This window comes from Stenella coeruleoalba (assembly GCF_951394435.1).
Source record: "Stenella coeruleoalba genome assembly, chromosome: 9".
NCBI classification, from domain to species: domain Eukaryota; kingdom Metazoa; phylum Chordata; class Mammalia; order Artiodactyla; family Delphinidae; genus Stenella; species Stenella coeruleoalba.
Genome location: NC_137155.1, coordinates 93,325,299 through 93,331,298, shown reverse-complemented (window position 1 = coordinate 93,331,298; position 6,000 = coordinate 93,325,299). Strand labels below are relative to the sequence as shown.

At 56.1% G+C, this 6,000-nt stretch overlaps 1 gene segment (V, D, J or C); it reads right to left on the bottom strand.

Annotated features, from left to right (window-relative positions):
- Positions 1-739: 739 nt before the first annotated feature.
- Positions 740-5,994, bottom strand: LOC307191764 (T cell receptor beta constant 1-like). The segment is given in 7 exons: positions 5,991-5,994; positions 5,831-5,915; positions 5,613-5,668; positions 2,250-2,636; positions 1,532-1,549; positions 1,254-1,360; positions 740-972 (listed from the first exon to the last, which is right to left on the bottom strand).
- Between the last annotated feature and the right edge of the window lie 6 nt (positions 5,995-6,000).

The following is a 6,000-nucleotide window of genomic DNA, read 5'->3' as shown; positions in this document are numbered from 1 at the left end:
GTGATTGTAACCTGCAGTAGCATTTACCCCAGTAAGGGAACGGTCTCCACCCAAGTGGGTGCACTCCACACACTACATTTGGGGTGACCTGGTCTCCACTCCATCAAGTGAAGGAGCCTGTTGGAAGAGACACTCAGGTGCAGCACCCCAGCCCCCAATGGACCCTGCTCCCCTTCGCCATTCCTCCTCAAGGCCTGACCCTATGTGTCCCACCTCCATGAAATCTCCAGGTTTCACACCTCAGTGTTTTCAACTCTATGCCTCCTTTAGGATTCTAACTCAGGCAAAGTAGAACTAAATCTTATGCCCAAATTCTGAAAGCAGACAAGATGGAAGTGTTAAGAACCAACACAGATAAACTCTAAATGCGTAAGGAGTGAAACTCGAATCTGGAATTGAGAAATGATCAGACATTCTAACCTACAGGTCGCCCTGTCCTCCGTCCAGCGCTGAGCTGGGGGTTACGGTTCACCTCCATTCATCCTTATGCCATCAACATGCAGGTTTTCCAGAGTCCAGCTCCTTGCCCTTCAAACTAACCCTACCCACTGGGGCCCAGAATACCCAGGTGTGGACCATGGGGTCCATCCTCCATCAGGACGAACAGGAGGAATCGACATTGGTCAGAGAGGAGGGTGCATCACTCTGTATGCCTGAGGGGTGGTGATTTCCCTAAATCAGAGGTAGAACAGGGAAGGGCAGAACTCCATAGACACTCCTGGGACACAGTCAAGCCCACCATGACACTTTTATTACTTTAATCAATTTCAGATTCAGTGGGGAGGAGCTCAGTCTGCAGGGAAGCTGAGAGAAGGGACAGACATCCAAGTAGGAAGGAGATAAAAGAAGGTGGAGAGAGAGAAACCCTTGAGGAACACAGACTGGAAACATGTTAAGGAACATCCAAGGAGAGGATGAAGAATGACTCAGGATGCACTTTTGGAGCTGGTCTCAGGAATCTTTTTTCTTAACCTGAGGAAAAGAGGACATTGTCAGGGTGCCAGGGGTCACCGAACAGTACGAGTGGGTCAGAGGAAGCTGACTCTAGGGCTTGATTTCGGGTAGAGCTAGTTGATTCTCCCCATCCTCTAAAGCTACATTCTAGATGACCTCGGATGTTGTCTCCCGTCTGGCAGCCCCACTATAACTCCATTGAGGTGCCAGGACATGACTCTTGAGACCCCCTCAGTTACCCTTCATGACATTTCACCCTCTCCCTTCAATCACCTGTCCCATCCTGCCCTCATCCTTACCATGGCCATCAGCACCAGGGCGCTGACCAGCACAGCATACAGGGTGGCCTTCCCCAGCAGGATCTCATAGAGGATGGTGGCAGACAGGACCCCTTGCTGGTAGGACGCTGTTGGCAGGAAGGGAGAGCAGGTAGGTACCTGTGAGCAGGGATCTCCGGTCTCCTTGCCCACGCACCACCCACCCTTCCATGCCCCACCAGGGTTCATGGGGTTTGCATTCTCTGGTTCCAGAGCAAAGACCATGGGAGATGGAGACAAAGGAGCAGGGGGCCACTTACCCGAGGTGAGGCCACAGTCTGAAAGAAAAAAGGGGGAGGGAAATGGATGAGAGAGTCCAGCTTCAAAAGCAGATTCAAAACTAAGCCAGCCTTCCTCAGCCCAACAGCTGGCAAGGTGCTAACTCTTGCCAACAACCACGTGAGCTTGGAAGTGGATCCTCTCCAGTCGAGCCTTCAGAGAAGACTCCAGCTGTGGCTGACACCCGACTGCAGCCTCCTGAGGAAGACGAGCCAGCTCAGTTATACCCACATTCCTGACCCATCAAAACTCTACAATAACAAATGTGTGGGATTTTGAGCTGCTTCCAAAAGAACCAAGAAAAACAAAAAACTAAGCCAGACTTGTGTCAGCACAGACTCCCAGGCTCAGGGCAGCCTCTGGTCAGAGTCCCAGCAGCGCCTTCCTTCTGTTTTGGCGATGTGGTCACAGCATCCTCGAAGGTCATGGAACATGGCAGCAGTGAAGGGGATGAGGACCCACTGCGCAGACCCTGAGCTGTGCAGGCGCGTAGGGAGGGGGACCTTTCAGCACAGCTGAGTTGGGCTGACGATCTGGGATGTGGGGGAGGAAGTAGCCCGAGGTGCCCTGTCCTCCCTCACGGGGGGCTTCCCACACCCTCCCGTTTATTCTGCACCTAGTCTCTCTGCTCTCCTCCCTGGACCTCCCCCTCTGTCTGCTCTGCCTCCCTCCCTGCCGAACCCTCCCGGAGCGGCTCACCTGCTCGGCCCCGGACCTCGGCACTGATGTTCTGGGTGACGGGTTTGGGCCTGTCCTTCTTCCACTCGTCCTTGTCCGAGAGCCCGTGGAACCAGGCTTGGCAGCGGAAGAGGTTGCGAGGGTTGTACCAGAAGCTGGCGGAGACCCTCAGCCGGCTGCTCAGACAGTAGCTGGAGTCGTTGCGGCTGGGGTCCTCCTTGTGGGGCTGAGGGTCCGTGCTGACCCCCGTCTCGACCTGCTTCCCGTTCACCCACCAGCTCAGCTCCACGTGGTCGGGGTAGAAGCCCGTGGCCAGGCACACGAGCGTGGCCTTCTGGGTCCGGGAGATCTCTGCTGCTGACGGCTCGAACACAGCCACCTTGGGTGGGGTCACCTTGCTCAGGTCGTCTGGAAGGGAGAGGGGGTTGGGAGCATGGGTGCCCGGAGGGCCGGCTGTGCGTGTGAGTTGGGGGCACAGGGAAGGGGGCCACGGGGTCATCGTAAAAGGAAATCACGTGGTAGTAGGTCCTGGTTGGTTGTTTGGGGGTCACCACCCGCTCCTCTGTGACTGTTCTCCCTCGGCCTGCCTGGCCTTTGTATTGACCCTACGACAGCCCTGTCTCCTGTGTCCCCAGCCCCTAAGGTGGCCTTACAAATGGCACTGCCCAACATTCTGCGTAATGTCTCTTCTTTCCCCTTATTTGATTTCTTATCCATCAAGAAAAGCTCACCTGTCTTTTTCTCCCCATAATATGTAGTAGTTATTTAAATAGAGCAGTGGATTGGAGGCAGAAGAACGGAATTCAAAGCTTGGAACTGACTCTGCCCACCAACATGACTTTAGACAGTCTCTCATTGTCTCTGCATCATTTTTCCTGCCTGTGAAGGGAGAATCCCAACACCGACTGTGCAGCGCCGGGGTGGAGATGAAATGATACAAGGGTTCAGAAAGCCCCTGCCCTCAGCTGGGTTACTTGTATGTGAATCTCAGGGGTCGAGGAGTAAAGGGGATTTGGGGCTAAGGGGGTCATTTGGGGGTGGGGTTTTCTTCAGATGACAGTATACAGGTGGCATATTGGGGGGCACCACGTGAGGACAGCCTTTTGTATTAGGGTGCGCTCATGAGAATGGGAGGTTTTCTTTCTTTCTGCTGCTTCAGCAGGTCATCCTAGCCATTCCTCTGCCTCCAGGTACCCCCGAGTTTCCTCAGCTCAGGCAGATAGCCATCCCCCTGTGTTTCAAATGCAGGCATGTTCAACCTTCTTTGTCCCTTTGATTCCACGTGTTCTACTTCACCCTACCAGCAAGCTTCCTCAATAGGCATGAGATCATCAGAGCAACTTCTGCTCTCAGCTGTCTTGCTACAACTAAGCCCCTCGTGCGGGCGTCCTCGAGGGCTCCAGGTGAAGGCGGTCCAGTTAATGCCCCTGCGGCCTTTCCATCTGGCTGGCTCACTGCTTCTCGGCCCTCCTACAATCATGTTATTCTGCTCTTTGCTTTTTATCGATTGTTTTGTTTGTTTCTGAGCAATTCTGTTAAAAGGAAGACAACTCACTCTAAAGAGATCTAGTTTAGGCTGGAAGATGGAGAAAATGTTCTTCTAACCGACTCTTCACATTTCCCTGGATGTGACCTGACTAGCGGGCTGGCTTCCTGGGTGTGTGACCTGTGCACACAGATTCATTTTTCCGAGGTCCTGGATCATTAAGGGGCCAGGGCTTGGGACCCAGATTTACCTGGTTCTGAGGTCTCCTGCTTTTCTCCACCCTGGCTGATTACAGAAACCCAGCTTTCCTCTGGGAACAAACACTTCAGCTGATCCTCATTGGCTCCATCTTAATTCGCCTAACTGCAAGCACCCTTGCTGTTGTCAAATCATCCAGGTAAATATACTGGTATTGAGGGTTTCTTCCCCTCTGGAAGCTCAATACTCCCACAGCAGGTGACCTTTAAGGTCCTTTTCCAGCACAAAGAGCCTAAGATCCTCCAGGGAATGTTCCTCAGCTCACAAGCAAAGTATCTGCATTTTCATGTATGTCCTGCCCCACCTGGCTGTTTAACCTAGAAGATGTGGTGTGAGGAGGGAGATTTCCAGCTAGGGGATGAGGGGGGTACGTTTGGTGAGTAAATCCACCCAGTGGCCCAGGTTCCCATCTAGCCCCCGTGTGCTGTACACGCAGCCTGGCCCTCAGGGGTCTGGGGCTTAGGAAGAGAGGAAGAGGTTTTAAAGCTAATTTCAAATCTAAACTTCTAAACGGCAAATCAACAAACCCCGCTGATTTTCTCTCCCTCATGCCTCGTGTTTCTCTCTCTCACTCTCTGTTCCACACTCTTGTTTGTCATCCTTTTTCTCCTGTGTTCAGTGGAAGCCTCCATCTGCACCTCCCAGGAGCCGGCTGTGCAGGGGGCCGCATCCTGCGCTCATTCCTGCTTGTTTCTGCCCCTCGGGCTCATTCTCCCCTTTGCATCAGCTACACCCTCCTGCCCTTCCCCCAGCCCAGATTGCCCTCCTCGGTCTTTTTCTCCAATCAAGCAGCTCTCAGAGTCCCAGTAAATCCTCTTTCTCCAATGCTCACCCTAAATATCTCAGAAACAAAGAGACCAAAGCCCCCCTTTCCCTCTGTCTAAATTCCCGTCCCGGGATTATCCCTACCCAAAACCCTCCCCACCCAATATTCCCCACCTCCCTTGCAGAGTTGACCCCCAGATGGACAAATGGACACGCGCCCCAGCTCCAGCCCGCAGCACCCATCTCTGGGGACCCCCCAGGAGCCGGGCTGGAAGGAGGGGAGGCATCCAAATCTTACCTATGACCGTGAGCCTGGTGCCTGGGCCAAAATACTGCTCATAGGAACACAGTGAGAAGCCCCGCACTCAAACCCCCGCAGCTCCAGGCCGCTCCCGGGTGCCAGCGCCCCGCTTCAGTGCTGCGAGGGGACCAGGTGCCCGCGGCCGCCCCGCCCCGCGCTCGCCGCCTTCCATCCCGCCCCGCCGTCGCTGCCGGGCCCGCGGACACTCACCCACCACGGTCAGCCGGCTGCCGGCCCCGAAGGGCAGGGCGGCGCCTGTAAAGCACAGCCCCGGGGCTCCCCACCCAAACCGAGGCGCGCCGCCCGAGCTCACCTAACACCAGGAGCCGCGTGCCCGGCCCGAAAACCGGGGGAGAGTCACGGCCCCCCAGCGCCGCGCAAAAACCCGCCGCGCGTCCCGCCCCGTCCCCGGCGGCAGCGTCCCCGCTCACCTAGCACCGACAGCCGGGTGCCCGCGCCGAAGTACTGAGTTTCAGTGCTCACAGCTTCTGGGCTCAGCACAAAAAGGGGTCCCGCGGCCCTGCTGGCGTCCTGAACGCCCCGCTCCGCTAACGCCCCAGGGCACCCCGCTCACCTAGCACAGTCAGCCGGGTGCCCTCGCCGAAGAACAGAGGGTCGTTGCTCACAGCCCTGAGGCCCAGGACAAAAACCGCCGCTGCGCTCTCCTGATGTCCCAAACTCAGCCCAGGTCCCCACCGACCCCGAGCACAGCCCCAAATGGAGATGGGCAGCAGCCCACCTCTCTCCAGCCCGCCCGAACGAGCGCTCAGGGACCCCAGCTGCCCTCCTGACCCAGCACAGTCAGCTTGGAACCATTGCCAAAATACAGCTCGGTGTTCACACAGCCCTGGGAACTCAGGCACAAACTTAGCCTTCCCTGAGAGCAGCCCAGGAGGGTCCAGCGTCCACTCCCCAAAAGCCAGGATTCAGGAGGTCATCCAGGCTGGGCAGCCCATCCTCCC